This window comes from Patella vulgata, chromosome 2 (assembly GCF_932274485.2).
Source record: "Patella vulgata chromosome 2, xgPatVulg1.2, whole genome shotgun sequence".
In the NCBI taxonomy this organism is placed as follows: Eukaryota; Metazoa; Mollusca; class Gastropoda; family Patellidae; genus Patella; species Patella vulgata.
The window spans coordinates 30844256-30868269 of NC_065880.2; the positions used below are offsets into that span (position 1 = coordinate 30844256).

The 24014-nt window shown below is 36.6% G+C and overlaps 1 protein-coding gene across 2 annotated transcripts in view; it reads right to left on the reverse strand.

The window, feature by feature from the left end:
- Positions 1-16696, reverse strand: part of LOC126811086 (galactoside alpha-(1,2)-fucosyltransferase 2) — a 30270-nt gene extending 13574 nt beyond the window's left edge. Inside the window, exons 1-3 of one of the 2 annotated variants that reach the window (XM_050536563.2) lie at positions 16570-16696; positions 15819-15852; positions 3295-3792 (exon numbers count right to left, since the gene is read on the reverse strand). The gene's annotated coding sequence lies outside the window, so the exon portion shown is untranslated. The remainder of the gene's footprint in view (positions 1-3294; positions 3793-15818; positions 15853-16569) is intronic. The other variant, XM_050536562.2, reaches the window with a different exon arrangement.
- Positions 16697-24014: the final 7318 nt, after the last annotated feature.

The following is a 24014-nucleotide window of genomic DNA, read 5'->3' on the forward strand; positions in this document are numbered from 1 at the left end:
AATTCCAGAAGCCTCCTATGCTGGCTTTTCGAGATTATTACCGTAAACATACTAAAAATATGGGGAAATCGGGTTAGGGTAGACTCACTGCACACACATTACTTCCAAACTAGCTCTGGTGGCTCCAAGATTTTTATTTCAACAAATCAACAGATGCATAGGGTATGAACATGAACTTTCTATGTTGGCATATCGAGTTATATCATCACAAAGTTCCTAGTACCCGGATTCGAGGTGAGGGCCATGGGTTCAATAAACAAAGGGTGGTTTATTCAAACAGCACCCAAACAAGCCTTGGTGACAAAATGTTTTTCATTTCACAGAGTTAAGGGATGAATAAACTACTAGACTGAAAAATTCCAGAAGCCTCCTATGCTGGCTTTTCGAGATATATTACAGTAAACGTACTAAAAATACAGGGGAATCGGTTAAGTGTAGATCTTTATACCTTATCCATCTGTCGATTTAGACTGGATAACCTGTTCTAATACCCCAGACTCATTCCTACGTCACCCTTTTCTGATTTGCATATGAGACTGGTGGTGGCAAGGCTCTACACAGCATTTTGAACTAACTTGTGCAAACATAAGTAAATTTTCAAAACCACTAGCCAAACAAAATTTTCAGTTGCCAAGTCTGAAGATTAGAATAATTTGTCGTATGATATAGCTAAATTATACTGTGAACATACATAACTTGTCGTCCTATAATAATAATAAAAAAAGATGTTTTAAACATTTTTTTCCGACTGGGACTCACTGCGAGACTAAGACGGCGGTCGGCGAAGCTTGTAATTTTGCTTGTTTGGGTGGTGTAGCGTCAGTAGCATGACTATCATCATTTTTCCCCAACTGAGACTCACTGCGAGACGAAGTTACTTCACTAGTAAAGTAAGACGATATAGGTTTGATTCGTCTGCTAGCCATGCTGTCAGGAGGCAGACCACCATTAATTTCCCCATTGACTTCAATGTTAATTCTGGCCTCTTTGCCCACCTCCAACTTTTCCCCAAATTTTCGTTGGGCTGAATGCTTTTCACTACAGACAGAGGAACAAATGGTCATGTCTTTGCACTAAAATTTGTATGAGGTTGACCACCAAAATTTTGAGATACACAAACTTGAAGAAGCATACTAAAAACATTTAACTAGTTGCCGTACATATCGCCGTAGCTAACCTGATAACCCTCTTATCCTTCCGCCTCAAAATCATGAATATTTACCAAAACCTGGCAGAAAATGTTAATTCAAACCCTCTTCGTCCATTCTAGACCAAAAAATCAACACAAATGGGCATGCAAAAGGGGAGAAAAGAGAGAGAGAGAGAATTGCTATAAATAGACGAACTACAATTCGTGGGTACCGAGATGATGAAATTTAATGGTGGTCTGCCTCCGTCAGCTGTCTCGCAAACTTCCGATAAATACAGCGCATGCGCAATGAGAATTTCCTCGCAGAGGACAATGAGATTGACCCAATTTCAAACCAGGAATGTAACAAGAGTGACATTTGACTGGGATCATTGCCGATTACGTTATCTTTACGGAGGAAAGTTCAGATAGCTATAGTGTTAATTGGGGACTTCAAGATATATGTTCACTCGCCAGAAACCTAGCATTTATAAATATCTGGTCGCCACTGTCAAAATTCACTCGCAAATGCGAGTGTTTCAGTCGCATTGTAGAGCCTTGGGTGGTGGGCAGACATGTTTTGACGTGGTGTTACTAATCAGCACCTGCCAGACCGAATACGCCCAAATTTTGCAAGAGATGGATAGAGAACAAGCTAAAAATAAACGCGATTTTTTGTACAATCAGGGGCAATAATCCAGGAAGTTATGGTCTGAAATGCGGAAATATGAATAGGGACTGAGATCTTTGAGATATAAAGACATCTATTAAGTTTCATAAAAATCGGATAAAAATTGTGACCTCTAGAGGGTCCACAACCTTCATATTACATACTTTTACACAATTTGCATACAAATGGTGGAATGGTGATATATTTAAACGGTTTTTAAAATCAGAAAATAAACTGTGACCTCACGAGAATTCGCAAGCTAAAAATGCGATTTTTCAAACAATCAGGGGCCATAATCCAGGATGTTACGTTTGGATATGGGCGATTATCAAAAGGTACCAAGATCTTAGTGTGTAACGGTGATATATTCACACATTTTTTTTTAAATCGAATAAAAATTGTGACCTCTACAGGGACCACAAGCTAAAAACAAATTTTTTCATACAATCAGGGGCCATAGTTAAGGAAGTTAAGATCTGATACGCACGAATATCTAAAGGAACCAAGATCTTTGGAATATAAACATACATTTCAAGTTTTATCAATATCGGATCCAAGTTGTGACCTCTAGAGGGTCCATAACATTCCAGCGTACAAGGGGCGGCCATTTTGTCCGATGGTTTGGGTCCAATTTTCATGAAATTCGAACTTAACAAAAATCATGGTGTAACGGTGATATATTCAAACATTTTTTTTAAACCGGATAAATAATGTGATCTCTAGAAGGACTACAAGCTAGAAACTCGATTTTTCGTACAATCAGGGGCCATAAACAAGGAAGCTAAGATCCAATATGATCGAATATCAAATGGAACCAAGATCTTTGGGATATAAACATCCAATTCAAGTTTTATCAAAATCGGATCAAAATTGTGACCTCTAGAGGGTCCACAACCATATCATGATATACCAGGTGTTTACACTATTTGCGTACGAGGGGCGGCAAATTTATCCAACAGTTTTGGTCCGATTTTCACGAAATTCGAACTCAACCAACATTATGGTGTAACGGTGATATATTTAAATGGTTTTTTTTAAAATCGGATAATAATTGTGACTTCGACCACAACTTAAAAACGCAATTTTTCATCCAATAATTGTGAACCTCGAGAAGGACCACAAGTTAAAAACACGATATTTTGTACTATCAGGGGCCATAATTCAGGAAGTTACAACCGATATGCACGATTATTTAGGTTATAAACATGCATTTCAAGTTTCATCAAAATCTGGTGAAAATTGTGACCTCTAGAGTGACCACAAGCTAAAAACGGGATTTTTCGTACAATCCATGAAGTTATGGTCTGATATGCCAATATCGAAAATCTGGGTGTATAAAAATAAAAGGGCATACCTAATCATGTTGTTTAGTGTTAAAATGAGTAAGCTAGAAGATTTGTTAAAGGGATATTCCCAATTTCATAGAGCCTAAGACATAACAGTCTGTGTACCTATGAAATTTACTTGCCAAAATATAGAGGAATTGTGTATTTACCTTGTCTGAAAAGTTCAGTTCAAAATATTGAGTCATTTGGACGTGAATGTCAAAACCACAGGCACTTGAAGGGATTAAAATATAAATTCTTGCTACTGCATTCCACAATAACAACACGGTTTATCACTCGATATATTGTTTTTCCTTGTTGAAAAGATTTTGACTGCCATCATCTCACAATACTCACAAATTCTAACAGTACACTCCTGTCGTTTTGATTGCCAACAAGATTTTATTTGATCATTGTAGCACAAATTAGAAATTTCCTCGATTCTGACTGGTCGAAAAGTGTGGTCTAATGGACAATAAACCCCCTCTAAAATTATCACGGCGCATTATGCGTATAAATATTACTAGGCCTACAGTGTACTTTTTTCATTTTGTGTTCAATGATCTTCCTCGACTCAAATCTTTATTAGCAAATATCTTCAAGAAATTCTGCACACATGACTATCACACCATTTTCAACCATACTGTATCTTTTATGAAAACACATTTCTGAAATACATAAAACAGTATAAAATAAATTTTGCAAGAGATGGATAGAGAACAAGCTAAAAACAAATGGAATTTTTTGTACAATCTGGGGCAATAATCCAGAAAGTTATGGTCTGAAATGCCCAAATATCAAAAGAGACTGAGATCTTTGGGATATAAAGGGTCCACATCTAGAGGGTCCACAACTTTGATATACCAGATGTTTTCACTAATTGTGTACGAGGGGCGGCCATTTTGTCTGTCAGTTTTGGTCCGATTTTTACAAAATTTGAACTCAACCAACCTTAGGGTGTAACGGTGATATAATGTATTCAAACGTTTTTTTAAATCGGATAAATATTATGACCTCTATAGAGTACACAAGCTAAAAACACAATGTTTTGTAAAATCAGGGTCCATAAATTAGGAAGTTCCAGTCCGACATGCGCGAATATCGGAAGGATTCGAGATCTTTAGGTTATAAACTTACACTTCAAGTTTCATCAAAATTAGAAGAAAATTGTGATCTCTAGAGGGTGCACAACCTTGATTTTGTCTGTCAGTTTTGGTCCGATTATTACAAAATTAGAACTCAACCATACGGGGGGGGGGGGCAACAGTGATATATTCAAACGTTTTTTTATCGGATAAAAATTATGACCTCTATAGGGCCCACAAACTAAAAACGCGATTTTTTGTACAAACAGGGGCCATAATTCAGGAGGTTACAGTCCGATATGCCAGAATATCGACTGGAACTGACATCATTGGTTTATAAACTTACATTTGAAGTTTCAACAAAATCGGATAAAACCTGTGACCTGTGACCAATACATGCCAATATCGACAGGAACCAAGATCTTAGGGAGATTAACATATATTTCAAGTTTCGTTGAAATCGGATAAAAATTGTGACCTGTAGGGTGTCCACAAACAATTGTGGACAGATGGACAGGGGCGACGACAATTTACGTCTACATGAAAATGTGGGCGTATAAAAATCGTTTTCAGGTATCCAAATATATTCGTAATTAGGCAGTGACAGTATGGACAAATTTTATTTTATTTTTTTTGTAGGCTTTCTTCACTCATCAATTTTTACTTTAATAGCAGCTGAAATATAGGCCTAATCATTATTATGCCTATAGCAACCACTAGAATCTTACAGACCAAGAGCCAGTGACGAAAAAACTGCCTCTTAAAGAGTCTTAACTCTTAACTGACCCACAGCGACTTTTGTCGACACCTATAACGTTACCGTTAAGTACCCACGGCGACTTTTGTCGACAAAACCGGTTAGCCGAATCCAACGTTCCTAGCGTAATGAGAGTTATTTCCCTTATGAACAGACGACTTTATCTCATTTGTTTACTTCCTGTTTGACATTTTGACAGTTAAAAATCTTACTGTTTCTTCTTGAAAAATTATAATAAAATGGTGATATGTCTAGACCTATTCCGCAATAGGTCTGTGTTAGGCATTAGTCGGTTCTAAAAATATAAAATCTGACTGGTATCATTGGGGCATATCCCTAATCTGACTACTTAAATATCACAACCCACCACACCAGCAAGGTGAATACACATTTTGTTATCACTTAAAAGTTAAACCTACAAACTGAAATATGATTCAAATTTGTGCCAAATGTCTGTGAGTACATGTAGGTTCTGTTTGGTTTATAAACCTTTCAGAACTTTCTACATCTGGCCTAATTTACACTTGTTAAATGACATATGACAAACAAACTTTTCTATTGTACATGTAGGTGTATCTTCGTCATTCATATCTTGGAGGCATCCAAAGTTGGAAAATTATTCTCGGGACTCTGAATTGCCCTAAGGACCTTTATTGGACGAAACTTTCCCATTCTGAAGAATGCAGCAGTGTAGTCACAGTCCGTGATCCAGTGAAAAGCTAGCAAATCACTGCATAATGATGGAACTAATTCTCTCAATATATCTCAAATTATTTTGTGACTGTATTCCAACCTCCATCCACACATTTCCAGCACAAGGAATTTCCAAGTAGAATGATCAAAACATCTGTAGCTATGTTTGGACAGGTTTGTCGAAGCTATATGAAAGATAGGTTGCTAGGCAACAAAACATATGCCTACATGTCGACAAGGGTTGTCACATATTTATTCTTTTGTAGGTAATTAGGAGCATTTAATAGACAATTTCATACCGATGACATTATAATTTTCATCGTTTGAGGGGTCACAAACTAAAACAAGGGCCTTAACTCTGGAAGTAATCTACAAAAATTGTTGAAATTCGACAGGCTTCTTCATTTCACTAATTCAAATAATGCATATAAATTTCAGAAAGATAGGATGATAACTTTTGGGGTTAGAGCGTTCACAAGGTTCAACAAAGTAAATCAAGGGCCATAACTCTAGAAGTAATTGACGGAAATTGCTGACATTAAATAGGCTTCTTCATTTCACTAATTTAAATGATGCATATGAATTTCATACTGGGTGAGAACTTTTGACGTTCAAGTGTTCACAAGATTCAACAAAGTGAAACAAGGGCCATAACTCTAGATGTAATTAACGGAAATTTGCTAAAACTGAATAGGCTTGTTTGTTTAACTAATTTAAACGATACATATAAATGTCATGCAGATCGGATAACTTTTGTCGTTAGAGCATTCACAAAGTGAAACAAGGGCCATAACTCACGGTGTAATTAACAGAAATTGCTGAAATTCAATAGGCTTCTTCCTTGCACTAATTTAAATGATGCATCAATTTTAAACAGATCGGATGATAATTGTTGTCATTAGAGCATTCACAAGATTCAACAAAGTGAAATAAGGGGCCATAACTCTAGATGTAATTAATGGAAATTGCTGAAATTCAGTATGCTTCTTTGTTTTACTAATTTAAATGATGCATATAAATTTCACACAGATCGGATAATAACTTTTGTTGTAAGAGCATTTACAAGGTACAATAAAGTGAAACAAGGGCCATAAATCACGCCGTAATTAACGGAAATTGCTGAAATTCAATAGGCTTCTTAGTTTCACTAATTTAAATGATGCATATTAATTTCAAACAGATAGGCTGAAAACTGTTGTCATTAGAGCGTTCACAAGATTCAAAAAAGTGAAACAAGGGCCATAACTCTAGATGTAATTAACAGAAATTGCTGAAATTCAATAGGCTTCTTTGTTTTACTAATTTAAATAATGCATATAAATTTCATACAGATCGGTTAATAACTTTTGTCGTTAGAGCGTTCACGAGGTGCAACAAAGTGAAACAAGGGCTATAACTCCAGAAGAAATTAACAGAAGTTATTGAAATTAAATAGGCTTCTTTATCTCACTAATGCAAATAACATTTATCAATTTCAAAACAATTAGATGATAAATGTAGTCTGTAGAGGACGAGGGCGAAGGCAATATACGACCACATTTCCATGTGGGCGTATAAAAAGCATCCTTGAATCTTCGTGCATACATGTCAATGTAGAATCTTTGTTACACTGAAGAGACCCATTTACATTCGTATAACATAACAGTCTGTATCCCGAGTTACATACAATGTGTTAGATCTAATTGGCAAATACCGGTAGTCAGTACTCATTCAAATGTTAAGTATGTACTGCACAAGAGATTTTTTGAATTTATCATTTTTTAATGCTGATGTAAAGTTTGATGGCAGCCTCATGTTTGGACCTGAAATGGTGTATTCTTGGTCTTGATCTAAGGAACCAGCACGTCTATCTCTCTCTATGTCCTTTCTCGATGGTTTTTCATTGCTGTCAAGTACAGCATGGAACTCTCGACTCGACACATTAAATACTTTAACCAAAATATAACAAGCAATTGCACAAAATGTTGCTGGGAGGTCTCCAAGTACATGTAGATGAAGAAAAACCATTCCATCTATCACTGTACAGTCAATCCATTTAGGCTTACGAGACTCAATTCCGATTTCAAGGGCCTTCAAAAGCAAAGATGTTTGAGTTGATATCATGGTTTCATCTATATAACTAAACACAAGTCGCATTGTGTGAGGGGATAAGATTATAGTAATCATCAGGTCAAATTTATTTTCGATAAAGCAATCGACTCATCATATCTTTCTCCACTTTCAACTGTAGCCTACGATGTTGCCTGTTTTTTTTTATTTCTTTTAGGTACCGTCAGAAGCAAATGTGCTTGGTTTTGACCGTTTTATGGGTTTATCAAACCAGGAAGGGTCTGCAATAATGTCTGAAATAAATTTGTCACCAGACATGTTACCATTTTCAGAAACGTTTAAAAAGGAAATCTGTTGATTAATGTTAATTAATATATCTTGATCCGCATTATTCTTGAATGGATTAGACATGTTTAGTATTCTTTCAGTAATTTTGATGCGATGTGCTGTGTTCTTCTGAATATTAGCTTGTCTCAATTCAGAAGTTACATCTTCAGATCTGGAAATGCCTAAATGTTCAAACTCCAACTATAGTAGCCCTCATAATGATATAATGAGACATGGACCATCTCTGTCTAGCTGCTATGAGAGAGAGAGAGACAGAGACAGAGAGAAATGGGGTTTAACATCCACTCGACACAAACTAGTCATTTCGGGACTAACACATGGTTTAACTTTATTTCAATAATTCGCTTGTGCATAGGGGTCTTTAGCAGTGGGAAGAAACCAGAGGTCCCGGAGAAAACCAACCCACGAGGTTCCACAGGGGACCCTACTCCTTGTCAGGTACAACCGGGGAATCGAAACCACGCCAGTTAACTCAATGACAGACCGTATGATACAGCGTGCACGTGCTAACCATTCGGCCATCCAACCCCCTCTCTAGCTGCTATGAAATTTCTATGATGATACTAATATCACCGAATAGTAATACTAATTTTTAGTTCTTTTTCAAATTTTATTTTAAGAATACATGTACATAATTTATTTAACTCTTTATTCATGTACCGGTATATAGACAATTAAAGCTAACATTAAGGTTATCAGTCTGTCTTTACTTTTAATGTTAATAAAGTCTATAAAGTAATTGCATTAAGCAAGAAAGGTCTTGACTGTACTGTAATAATCTTTGGGTGCCAATAGACTTATTAAGAGACATCTCGATGCAAAGGTTATACAATTGACAATGCAGTCGGATCAGTGCCAATCAAGTGTCATCGCTTTTACTTTATTTATGACTTAGAGCTTATTAACTGATTCTATTAATTATATTTTACTATAAAAATTTTAACCAATGAAATTTTTATATTAATTTAACTTCTTTCATTTGATTCGTTACAATATATTTTTATCTATATTGTATCTTTAATCTGATTTGTTGAAATGATTGTCCTTTTGTCTGTATGCAAATTAAGTTACTTGGACTTTTAATGCACAGTGACCACCTTCACCAAAATACTTCTCCACGAATGAGCTATATACACCCCCAATTCTAGCTCATCCATATACATGTAGTATGAAATATAACAATTAACATATGTATCACCTGGGTGCGTATTCAAACGTAGAATAGCACCGAACCATTGGTGATACTAATACCTGAAAAACGATTAGCAGCATCTGCATTAACTGTCTGTTCTACGTATGGGAAGGGCACCTCTTTGGAATTTGTCAGATATTCCAGGATGTGTTTCATCTATTTTCATCATTTTGTCATGCAACCAGAGAATCCATCTGGCATAGTTTGGCCGATATAAACTGAAGAATAAACTTGACATTTCAAAGAGGCAGTATGTAAATAAGTTGTCACCAACATGAATACCTCGTGAAAAAGGCCGAAATATTTGAATTATTTTCACACACGTGTACCAATATTTGGCTGTTTTCCCCATGTTCACAGGCCAGTGTCTTTTGTGCATGATCAATTATTTCATTCAGTTCTTTGGAGTAGCTGTTGAAGAATTTGGTTCACAAAACTGTCTGAAACGTAATACCTGTTAAAAACCAAGTAAGAGAACCATCACATATTATCCCATCATCCCTAAATTACGAATGGTCCATCAGATTCTCCAATATGCTTCCCAACAGATTTGAAATATGCTACTGATATGTGGAAAGGTCCTAGCATTATGAAGAGGTTGTCAAATAGAGGACTTTCTGCAGCTTGAATTGTACATGTATATATGCCATCTTTGCAATAGCCAAGTCATATGTCACTATCATGTATTCCTGACCACACTCTTCACCAATCTGTTGGGATCTCTTCATTGTTTCCAAAACAAAATTGAGGGAGGTTGGCGATTGATTGATTTTAGGAAGATAACATATTTGTTGTTGAGGAAGGTTATCTTTTACCACAAGTGAATTCCATCCTATCCACATTTGTGTATCAGTAGTTTCTAATGCATGTGATATCATGTTTGTAAAATTTTACTTGTCTCAGGTGACAAGTGGAAATACTTTTTACTTGTCAATTGGTCATTTCAGGATGTCACCATTGATTTTTGTTTTTAATTAAAAAAAAATAACTTATTAATAGTTAAAAATTTTGGGGTTTTTTTTTAAATATTTATCGAGAGCAGCTTTGTTTAGTTTACATTTTTATATATATATATATACGATTAGAATTTTAAGTTTTTTTTAAGCCAAATACACTAAAATCAAATTTTAATCACCGCTTCCATTTTTTATCGCAAATCGCCACTTTGGTGACCGACAGCCTGAGCCCTGATATTGCCATGGAGTTATGTAATATTGACTGTGATTGGGTGATTAAGAACGAACAGCCAATGACATTACGGCTTTCACAGAACCAGTAGTGTTACTATTTTAATGCAAAGAAACCTATTCCAGGCGTATAGAACGAACTTAAAATGACCATATAAGTTTCAGTCATGTTAATCGGGGACACAGACAGCTATGTCGTGTTCTGTTAGATAAAATCTAATTTGTTTTAAAATGAAAGATTCCCCTTTTCCAACTTTATTAGAATGGATAACTTAGACAGACATTTTTAGCCAGAATTTATATAGACATTATTATAGTTGTTGCCGGCGACGAGTAGGTTATATTTCTACTTGTCATTTGAAAATGTTACATGGATTCGACAAGTAGAGAAGCGTTTTTTCGATCCATGAAATAACATCATAAAGCTTGACATCTGCCCAGCTACAAGGATAATAGATCTTCTGCGATAAATCCACTGTTATGAAATCTAAGCGTCTTCCTATATGGTTCCTAAATGACCCTCTTTTCCGACAAACAGGAAGCTGGTTATCACTGTCAGTTGTTTCAGTACTAGTACTTGTATCTGATACTGTTTGTCGTACTTATCAGAGGCAGTACAGGTAACCAATGATGATATCTTCTATATTCCATGTGGAACCATACCCTGTTATTCCTGCGAAATGTATGTTAATTCATCTCCAGTTCTTCAATGCCGTTGTAACTAACACGTCCATAACGATTTAAAATATCAATTACTGTTCTTCGGCTTCCTGGTATACTCTTCATCGCCATTTATAATACAAGAGTCAAATGTTTGGAAGTTTTAATTTTGCCACACAAAACATTGTACATGGCATCTTAAGAAATTGATGCAATTTTTCTTACATTTTTTTCTGCTTTTCTTCTCTCTGGTCAGGACCTCTAAAATGAGTAAAAAGTTGATTCTGGCACAGAAACCACTTCTTGACTTAAATATCCTGCACTGTTAATTTTTATGATAAAGTGGACTTTGGTACATTTAGTATTTGCTTACGAAATATGAATGCTATGTCACAAATCTTTGCTTTTATCAATGTTTTCTAAGAACACCTCTTTAATGGTCTCTTCAACATTCATTCTATTGTTATAAATGATATTTCGTTTAGTATTTGATGATAATAATGTCAATTTCTCTGGTTCAAAGTAATTCACTATCTTCCTTTCAAAATAGGAAATATTAAAATCACCAAATATACTATTCAAAAAAAGTAGGGGATATTTGATTTTGGGGGCATAATACTAAAATATGCAAATGACTACGAAAAAATTCACTATAGAACCTAACAGAAGAAACATTTCCAGTTACATGTGACGCCCAAACGCACCAATAGCTACCGCATGGAATGCAGGTGATGCTTGGGATCATCATGGGGGTCCAACCCAAGATTTGCACGACTCTGACTTTGAATGTTACAGTCATTGTGGCATTAAATTCCAGGGTGGAAACATCAGTTTAATTGTTTTAGTGACCAGAAAACAAATTTTGATATGCGTCGGCTTACCAAAAATGAAAGGTTACGTGCCCTTGGCATGCTACAGATCGGCACAACACAGGCGGTTGTGGCGCGGACGATGAATGTTTCTCAGTCTGTCATAAGCAGGCTATGGTCCAGATACCGTGATACACAATCTGTACAGGACAGACCACGCTCAGGTCGACCAAGGGCGACAACTCAAGCCCAGGATCGATTTATCCGTACCTTGGCCTTGAGAAATCGTGTCATCACAGCAAATCAGATCAGCGCTCGTCTTCAAACAGACACTGGTGTGAGAGTGAGTGGCCAGACGATTCGGAATCGACTGCATAGGGGTCACCTTCGCGCCCGACGTCCTCGCGTGATCCCTTGTTTGAGAGATCATCACATTCAGGCAAGACGTCGTTGGTGTAGGGATCGTCAACACTGGGATAATCGACGCTGGAGCAATGTGATGTTTTCAGATGAGTCAAGGTTCACTGTTGATTTTTTGGACAGACGTAGGAGGGTGTGGCGTCGTCGAAACGAGCGCTTCCAAGACGTTAACGTCATCAGACATGATCGATTTGGGGGTGGTTCTGTTATGGTGTGGGGAGGCATCACTGTTGCTGGAAGAACGGCTTTACATGTTGTTGCAGGGCGTGTTACAGGCCAGTACTACCGGGACAACATCTTGGCAGTCCATGTTGTGCCGTTCGCACGACGTCATGGCCGCCGTTTCATCTTCCAGGATGACAACTCAAGATGTCACAGGGCCAGGATCGTTACAGGTTACCTCCAACAACAGAACATCACCACATTACCTTGGCCAGCACTGAGTCCCGACCTCTCCCCCATCGAGCATGTCTGGGACATGCTTGGACAGAGGTTACGTCAACGTCAACAACGTCCTGCCAATGTCCAAGAACTTGCTGCTGCGTTGCAACAGGAATGGGACAATCTGGACCAAAATGACCTTAGACGTCTCATTAGGAGTATGCCACGTCGGATCAATGCTTGTTTGGCAAACAGAGGAGGATTTACCCGTTACTGACTTGGTTGTGATGCTGTGGTAGCTTTGCTGTTTGACCCCGGGTATCATTTTACCCTTATAATGGTCAGTCTGTGCCTTACTTAGTCTAACGATCATTTGGAATAAATCGATGAATGTGAACTTCATTTCATTTTGTCATTTGTTTCTTCGTCAGTTTCATTAGGTGACTTTAATAACACTTAAAAATCAAATATCCCCTACTTTTTTTGAATAGTATATATTATTATTTGGGCTGCCATCCTCCGAAAAACTGGTATATACTTCCAACAGATTTGCAATCTGATTATACAGTTCTTTTGTTGTGTATACATTTTCTTCTTCAACAGATTCTTGTATAAAAGATAATGCCATGAAATAATGAGATAAATTGCTATTCTTTGGCACCTGGAAATGGACATAAATGGGTCGCAATGCTTATAATAATGTAATAGGAATGTATATAAACTGATTCACATTTAATCGTTTCTGTTTTTACTGTAATTTCTAATCAGTTATGTTCCGCAAAATATGCAACAAGTCCAAATTGAATGGCAGTCTTTGGCATCTGCTTATTCCAGTCTACACTGGTAGTATTCTTCTACATGGGATATTTTTTGCCTCGTTCATCGAGTCGCTTCATACAAATGGTGCTCGAAAGCATTCTGACACACGATTCGTGTGCCAATTTTAACATTTTCATTTTGTCTTAAATGTTGGATATCAGAAGCCCAACTTTTCACGGTAAGATAACAACATCAATGTTGATTTAAATTGACCATTAAGTCGTGTTTGCAACCTCGAAAAGACTTGGCTCCTTTAATGGAGAATGATATCACTTGAGAGGCCAGCCCTGCTGTATTGAATTTCTACTATGTTGTTGAAAACTGCAAATTAATAGTGGGGGTGTCAAACTAGTCAGTTTGTAGATTTAACTTTGAAGTGAAATCACGCATGTGTATTCAACCTTTGGGTGGGTGGTGACAATTAAGTAGTCAGATTAGGAGTTTGCCCCACAGTAACCCATGAGATTTTTAGAACTGACTAATACATAGTTAATATTTGGCACCAGTTTAGTTATATTACTTACGAGGCAAATTTTTTAGACCCCATTTGTCGGCGTGGTAGATGAGGCATATTTAAGTGGTTAGATTAGGGGTTTGCCCCAATGAAACCAGTCAGATTTGATATTTTTAGAACCATTTCATAATTAGCTAACATTTGGCACTCAATTTCAATCTTATTACTTACATGAGGCATTTTTGGGCCCCCATCTACACTTTTAAGGGCAGTCAGAAAGTAGAGTGGACCCATTTTTCCCGGTCAGATTTTGCATTTTAAGATTCAAATATATAGCACCACAACATTTCAAAACTATTTCTGATCGTATTACTTATGATGCACATTTTGACCTTTTTGTTGGTAGATCGGCAGATTTTAAGTGGTCAGATTAGGAATATGTGCCCCACTGAAACCAGTCAGATTTAATTTGATATTTTTAGAATTGGCACCAATTTCAAAAAACTATATTACTTATGAGGCAAATTCTGGCCCCCGTCAACACTCTTTTAAGGCAGTCAGAAAAGGGCATGGCCCCACCTTTTCCGGTCAGATTTATATTTTTTATTCATACATTGCAATGCATGGAAATATTTTAGAAATAATTCTGATCCTATTAATTATGACTCAAATTTTAGCCCTTTTTATCTGCTCCTCCCAGCCAAATTCCCCACTGAAACTAGCAATGCAAAAGCTCGCTAGGGGCGCCCTTGATAGTGTTTTTATCACTGTCAAAAAATCTGATCGCAAAATGTGCCGTTTTTGTTCCGCGACTTCGGGAAGGTGTATGACCACCAACACTGATGACTTTTTACTTTTTTCATAGAGAAAACAGAGTTTGTGTCGAGCGTGGTTTGGTCATTCAGAAACGTATTTATGACTGATTTTTTATATTTTGAAAAAATAAAATGAACAGAAAAAGACAAAAACAACGCTTGTCACTGGAACTAATAATATTTTCTCATATTAAAATCACCCCTTTTCTGCCAGAACTCTGGAAAACAAATCATGTGGAAGAAAAGAAAAGATAACTCCACCTGATGTGGGTGCAGACCACAGCCGCTTTCTTGTTATTGTGAACGTGTTCAACCAAGTTTCCCTTTTGCTAACAGTGGGCTGGTTCAGGGGCACAATTTTCATGAGCACTTTTTAGGGGTATATATTCTGGTGCACGGTTTGAATTCTTTTTCTTGTATTGTTACAATATTTTATTGATTCTAATAACACTTTCCTAAAATTAATTTTTTTAAAAATTATCTCTTGGATTACTTTCTCTTTTGTTAGTGATCAAATGACAGCCATATGGAATCTGTTACAAGAAAATGAAATGGAGTTTAATGTTCTACTCCTACTGGGCTAATGAAGACGGTGGGGATGTGAGTGAGGGGAACACGCCATTGCAGTGTGCTATGAGAGGAAACTTTGCAAAACTGCGGCGCAACAGCCTAGTGCAGAGCCTATTCTTATTTCAAATTCCAACTGTCTAGGGTTCTTTTATGAGCATATTTCCATTCTATCCAAATGACTATGTTGTCACTTGCTAGGCCTCCCCTCGTACATCCGGAGGGGAGGCTGGTGTGTACAATGAATTTGCTCGGCCAATGCAGGAATTGAACATGGCACATCCAGTTGAGTGAGCCAACGTCCTACCCACTGAGCTACCGTGGCTCCCTGTTGCCAGAAAAGAGAATGGGCTAGATGAGTATAGGATGTCCAGTGCTCCATCCCCAGAATTCACTCTGTTTTGCGGATCAGAGAACCTGACAATGATAAGTTGAATGAAAAACAATGTTGTACGTACGTATTGGCGGCACACATCAACCATCCCTTGATACCTACAAATCGAGGAGCAGTGTAGGAAGTTGTTTTAAGGATTAATTCTACCAGAATAAAGCAATACCCGAAATTTGAGGTCCATGTGAATTCTATCTTTAAAAAAGTCTTCAACGCAAATTTGGGGGTTTTATCCATGTTGCAGACCCAATATCAAAACAAATAAATTATATAGCCCAAATTTAAAAATACCAATAGATAGTTAATCATTTGGAAGGATATTTCCTGAAAATTTGATGCCAATATCTTCAATAGTTGCTGAGAAAAGGTCTTCGGTCACTTTTTTGGCATATTTTTAAAAAAAGTGTAAGTGCAATAACTTTTTTATTTCTTAACCGATTTTTAAATTTTGGGGGGTTTCTTAAATGGGAAGGGGGTTGGAATGCTAGTAAATCTTCAGTTTTAGTCTAATCGAAAAATATAAAAAAGGTTTTTTTTGCATTTCTACTGAAACCTCGTAAGACTGGGTGTTTTGAATTAGCCCTATCAATAGCTGCCAATTAAATGGCAAATTTCTTCTATTAGAATATTACTTATGAGGCAGTGTTTTCGTCACTGGCTCTTGGACTATTAGTATTAGGCTAGACATTACTGTCATAGTTTTATAGGGTATTTCTGAGGATGTAAGTAGGCCTACGAACTGCAATTGTCTGAACAAGAACTAGCTACAACATTGTGATAACAGTCTGCAAATAAAAGAATAAAGGCTGAAAACTTACACGAAACTCCCGCCCAACCAATAATTAACACAGACCAGTTTCTGGCAGACAAGATTGTCTGCTCGAAGTAACCAATAACACAGAGTATAATAACTAACAGACAAGAATAAATCTAGGTCAAAATATTCACCTCTTAGCACAATGGGTTGATCTGCTCTAATCACGTGATCAATTCTATCCAATGGTCGAAGTCGGTACTGATTTATTGTGGAAATCACAGAATATAACAAAAAGAAACGCAACGAAATACAATATTAATAGAAGTTTGAACCTTCCAATTCACCCTGAAGTGATCAATGTGCCAGGAACATGTTTATATTTTCTTAAAGATAATAAATTGTTCTTTTAAATGGTATATGAAAATATACTTGGAATTTGATTTTTCATATGGGCTCGATGTCTGTCCCACCCCTCTTATATCTTACAATTCACCCTGTAGATATTAATGTGCCAGGACAATGTTTTTATTTTATGAACGATGATAAATTTATCTTTTAAATGGTATATGATATTATACTTGGCATTTAATTTTTCATATAAAATTTCGTTGCCGCAAATGACAACATCCTGTAAATATTCCGTCTCAAGGTCTGCTACCCCACCCCAATCTGTTTCACAGAGTAATACGAAAGTCTTCTAATATCTCTGTAAAAGATGACTGCCTTCAACACATGACGTCATATCACGCGGCGTCAATCATTGGCCCAATGGCGCGTGCATTGTTTACATAAGACGTTAAGAATGGCGCCTTTTACTCATTTCAATACCCATTTACACTAAAATAGGAAAAAAAATTACCTACACATACTTCAAACGTCTTTATTTATTTTTCTAATACATAAAAAAATGTTTTAGAATTTAATTTGTCGGAGGAAAAAAGTTAATATATGGGGCTCATTAAGTCGCGTGTGAAATAGCTTGCTTTAACGTCCGCTTCCGCCGAGGTGATATCGATGTCATCCTGATATCAGTGATTGTCGCGGCCTTGCGAATATTCACTGCGGATCAGTGTGACCTCACCTCTCTTATACCTTACAATGTTTATATTTTATGAACCATAATAAATTTATCTTTTAAATGGTATATTATTATGATATTATACGTGGAATCTGATTTTTCATATAGCATTTCGTTGCCGCAAATGACAGCATCCTGTATAAATACCGTCTCAAGGTCTGATACCCCACCCCTCTTATACCTTACAATTCACCCTGTAGATATTATGAGCCAGGAAAATGTTTATATTTCATAGACGATCATAAATTTCTCTTTTAAATGATATATGATATTATACTTGGAATTTGATTTTTCATTTGCATTTCGTTGCCGCAAATGACAGCATCCTGTATAAATACCGCCTTAAGGTCTAGAGAAGATTAAAATAAACTTTGCCATCAGTTACACACCTTTGAAGATGAATCTGGAGTAATCAGATGTGTTGGTGGTGGGCGATTACAGAAACACCCAATACTTTTAGATAAATCCCATTGGTATACCACTCTTGTTCGAGAAAGTCACGGGAGAGTACTTCATGGTGGAGTGAAGGCTGCCCTCACCGAAGTTAGATCGAAATACTGTATTATACGCGGAAGGCAGTTTACGAGACAGCTGATATTTTCTTGAACTATATGTAAAAGGTTAGCTGCGAATCCTTGTCAATCAACAGATCCCCCCCCCCCCTTTACCATATCTATTGGTTTGGATTACATTGGGTCATTGTACTTCAAATCTGTATCCGGAAACTGTTCGAAGTATGGATTTGTTTGTATACATGCTGCGTTATCAGGGCCCCTGGAAATAGTATCTGATCTTGCATCAGCATCCTTTATCAGAATCTTTAGAAGATTTACTCCAAGGAAACAAGATTCCTTCTATAGTGGTTTCGGACAATGCAAGTGCCTTTAAACCTGCTGCGAAAGAAATTCAAGATATTTTGAAGAACCAAATTGTAAATTATTATTTTACAGAACACAACATTTGATGGATATATATTCTACCAAAGGCCCCTTGGTGGGGAAGAGTTTTTGAGCGGCTTGAAAAATCCATCAAAGAGTGCCTGAGAAAGTCTTGGCTCAAGCCAGATTAACATATGATGAACTTTACACATCAATTACAGAAGTTGAGGTGATCGTAAATTATAGACCTCTTTCTTACATAACATCGCGATCGGAAGACTCTGAAGAACGTCTTACACCTTCTCATCTCATTTGTGGTCACAGAATCGCAAGTCTGTCTGATAAGTCATTTGACGTACAGTCTAATCCTGAAACCCTAATAAAGCGTATGAAACATGTTAATGGACCAATTCTGGAACAGGTGGCGTAAGGAGTACCTTATGGAATTAAGAAATTCCCATTGTCATAATCATTGAAAGTCATCTGAGGGTGTACAAGATGTTTCGGAAAGAGATATTGTTCTTGTACATGACGATGATCATCCTCGTGGATTCTGGAAACTCATAACTATTGGGTCTCATAACTAGTAAGGATCGAAAAGTAAGAGGAGCAATGGTTAGTATTAAACATCTTAATCGTAAGCCTATGATTCTTCAACGACCTCTAAAATTATTATACACCCCTGGAAGTTATATTTAATCTAATGGATAAAAGTCTGATAAATGATTTTAGGTACAGAACTCACAGATCCTGATAACCTGGAAACTATTAAAACAATTGTATCTGACAAGAATATGGAAGAGTTACAAGATGGAACAAATCGTCCACCAAGGCGAACAGCAGCCACTGAAGGGGAACGACTTAGAAGACAGTGGATAGCTGAGTTAACGAACTGAACTATTAATTGGATTTATAATGGGTTTATTGTTTACTATTTTTGACTCTTGTAGTTTAATTGTATTGACTTCATTTCAAAGTCAATGGGGGGGGGGATCCTAAAGTACGAGTCTATATTTTAGACAGTTAATAATTGTGTTTATTCAGAGAGACTGGGTAATCTAAGCTTTAGATCACGTGTTGTTAGAAGAGATCGAAGCGCGACAGCACGGGCACTGGGGGGGGGGGGGGGTCCTTTTCTATTCCGATTTAAGTTTGCCACTTTTAACTCTTTGTATTAGGCAAATAAAAATATATTCCTCAACTGTCAAAGGACAGGTAGTTTCTCTTAATCAGAGTTATATCAGATGCATTGTAGGGTAATTGACCGGTAATTAATTAATTAGTGTTATCTGATCTTATCATTGATTGGTTTGTATTCACGTAGAAACTAATTTGATAGAATTAACCATTGTTAATTGGTGTACTGATTCTGCTTATATCTGTCATTGAGACGTAAGTTATTGATGACAAATGGTAACGGTATATATACCTTGATAGATGAACACTGATCATGAATTATCTGATTCCACGTGAACTCTTCTCATCTTTTACCACTTGATACACTAATTGCACACGGTAGGTAACTCTGTGTCATTCGAGTCGATATACCGCTACTTTTGTCCCGTCAACAACTGTCGTCTGTTTAAACTTGATGTTGATATAAATATTCATAATTATTGCATAACATGTCTGAGTATCAAGCTGATGTCATGGACAATGATAAGGATCCTTTTTTCTGTACCTAATATATCCTATTGTTTGTCCCCTGGTGTACAATAGCGAGTTTTAAATCTCTATTCGACTGTGTCTGAACCATAGCCCCAATTAACCTAAAGTAGTAGCATGTGAAGGGTACAGGACAGGACATGCGTACTTATGCAGCAAAGAATATGGTCAATAAGCGTCACCGATTTGATATCAGTCGATGAGTCTTAAAGAGCATATTTTGACAATAATATATTGTATGGTCTCTTAATTATATTTTCAGATGTATAAATGGTTGAAAAAACGATGTTCGCGTAAAACAACGTCCCCAAATAGGACATCCAATGAGAAAGGTGATAATCATAGTATAGAAGAATCTGATTCGTATACCTCACTGGAAGACTGCCACATATATACTGAAATATCTGATGTCTCGGTAGAATGTTTATCGTTAGATTCCGGAATTAACCCATTTTATGAAGAGTTCAGTGAAGTTGACTCCCTTTGTCACGAGTGCTCTCTTTGTCGAGATTTTCGCCATAGTTCGTGTGAGTGTGTGACGTCGGATCTATTATCCGAGATGAGCAGCATGTGGGATATATATAGTAACTCGATCTTAAGATCCACACCAAGCTCCCCGACAGGAAATATCACGGGGTCACAAAATACAGCAAAACACCATGTTGATCTAGCAATTCAGAAAAACTATATTTTGAGAACTGCATCATACATAAAACGGCGTCCACTACCACCAATACCTTCTGAAATTACGGTGCGGGGGGATTCCCATAATGACACTAGCGGTTTCTTTGAATATTAACATTTAGAAATATAAGTTAATGATTTGTGTTAACATATGAGTTTCATTTGCTTATTTATAAAATATTTACAAATACCATACCAATACGTAATCGAAACCTTGGGTAGAAATATGGTATGCTATTAAAAAGATACTTTAAGCATCTTTATTGAATTCATTTAACCTGTCTGATATTTATTTTTTTATTCTTTGTCAAATTGTGCTGAAAGTAATATATATTATTGTTTGTTTCTGTTAATAAAATTATTACTAAAAAAAAAACAAATAGTAATCGTCGATTACCAGAAAAAAATATACATCATTCAATTCGTATTGTTGTGTCGTATACATCCAATTATTTGTACAATTTAGAATACATGCATACTGAGGGGATCATTATGGATTTAAGATTAGGAAAATGGACCAGCACTATAAATGTCTCAGATTTACTCCCGTTTCCCACTTGCCTTGGCCCTCATAGCACACTGTATGGCGTATGCCCCTCTTCATTAAACCCCATTTCATTTCATTTCACTTGCCTTGGCCAATGCATATGGGTCTGACATGGAAAAGTGTGCCCAATAACTCAAGGTGCTCAATAATCATGCCCCAATCAGCACTAAAACCATCCATCAAATTTCTTGCACCCTGCTATCCAGGTTCGATAAGAATCTAAAGGAGACAGGCTGGAAAACTGTTGACTGGATTCATTTGACCGTATTACGAAAATATAAGTTGTTTAGAATGTTTTATGACTATTAAAATTGCTGAACCCTATCGACATTCGATGTATATTTTACATTTGGTGTTTGACTATAATGGCGGCCAAGATATTAGATGAATGTTATACATTAATCAGTAGAACCCTAAACTAGAAATTAGATTATATTTCACATTCATCACTGGGGGGTTGGATGGCCGAATGGTTAGCATGAGCGCGCTGTATCATAAGGCCTGTCATTGAGTCAACTGGCGTGGTTTCGAATCCCCGGTTGTACGTGACAAGAAGTATAGGGTCGCCTGTCCAACCTGAGATCGTGGGTTTTCACCGGGTCCTCCGGTTTCCTTCCACTGCTAAAGACCCCTACGCGCAAGCGAATTACTGAAATAAAATTAAACCATATGTTGGTCCCGAAATGACCTAGTTTGTGTCGAGTGGACGTTAAACCCCATTTCTCTCTCTCTCTCTCTCTCTCTCTCTCTCTCTCACACACACACACATTCATCACTGGAAATATTGTATTGTAGATTATTTAAACAACTGGTTTTAACTATACTGGCGATATTATACATTAATCTTATGTTAAACCGTATATTAGATTTACGTATAATATACATTAATCATTAGAACGTTTGGTGCTAAACTATTATGACAGCCAATATATTAGATGTATATTAGACATTAATCATTAGAACATTTGGTGCTAAACTGTAATGGCGACCAAGATATCAGATGTATATTATACATTAATCATTAGAACGTTTGGTTTTAAACTGTAATGGCGGCCAAGATATCAGATGTATATTATACATTAATTATTAGAACGTCTGGTGTTGAAGTATAATATGGTAAGTGCAGTTGATGGATATCATACACAAGGCTCATTATGGCCCTTGATCACTTTGTGAAGCTCTAAAGGCTAAAGTTATCATTCGATTGACTTCAGATTGATACACAGAGTTTAAGATCTTGAGACGAACCAGGGTCGTTAAAAAAGTATTAACATTAGTGTAACTTTGCTCTTATTTTTTTGAAAAATTTTCACAAGTTGATTTCCTTTATTTTGTTAATGTAGAATGGTAATGAACTGCTCTTTTCATTTTCTTTGTTTTATTTGTTTCGTTTGAATTTGATTTATCTGTTTAGTTTTTGATTGTTTAATTTTTGTTAATGAAGTTGATTCTTTTAAATTTCGTTTTTATTTTTTGAACTCTACTTGGTGTAGGTGTTCATCAGGTAATACCTCGACTGAGTTCAATATAGAGATTAACCGGTTGATTTGTTGGATATAAACCTTTGAATAATAGCGCCTAACAGGCAGCTGTGTTTAATTATGTTCTCCTGATTTTGATTGTTTCTGTGTGTTTGAAGTATATGTTTGTGATATGTGCTTAGAAACACTTCACGTGTAATGAAGCGCTATATAAATCGAACAATAATAATATCATTGGAATGCCTCATTTGGTAACTTCAGTCAATTAGTAGAACGAGTGCTGTTAAAAATTGCATTAATGTTTGTTAATATTATGGTGAAATATGTTCACTAATCCTTGATTACCCTAGTATTGATTTTCAAGACGTACGACGGGATTAAGGCGTTGTGGAGATAATTAATTCCGCTTACCGTTAAATAGACATTAAGCAGATATGTTGCTTTAATCGGGTTTAAGGTACGCATGCCGTGTTTATCGGTATAAGGTATTCTGTCATTAATTGATATATTCATATACCCTGTCTGCGATATCAATGATTGATGGAAGCGGGTGTAAAACGATCTGTCGACAATGTAAAACATTATTAGCGCTTGTAAGTAATCTGTTACAGGGTATATATAAATGGAGTTCACGTACGTCTGTTGTATCATTCGTTTACCAAATTTGGAGACGACAGAGAGATTGGGAAACCATATAATACATAAAATTTTAAAACATTTCAATATTTATGGTAAGTGATGGATTTACTACATGCATGAATCGGCAACTGTAAAATGAATTCAATGACAAATAATTGTACATTGTTATGCCATGCTTGTTCAATAATACTGTTAAACTGCTGAACTTACATCTTATTTATTAAATCGAGCGCCACGGTGGGTCAGTGAGTAAGACGTTGACTCGCTAACCTGAAGGTCCTGTGGTCGAAGCCGGAGTTGGCCGAGAAAGTTCAGTGGCCCCGTGTACACATTGGCGTGCACGTTGTATCTCTTGGCAGTTTATATTCGATATATAAGAGTAGGCCGCAGCGCTGCTGTCCGAGCAGAATTTCACACATAGCACACTTTATGGTGTATGCCCGTCTTCATTAGACCGGTCGGAGCAGAACAGTAGGATGTTAAAACCCATTTCATTTTTTTTATTTATTAAATCAACGTTATGCTTGCATCTTA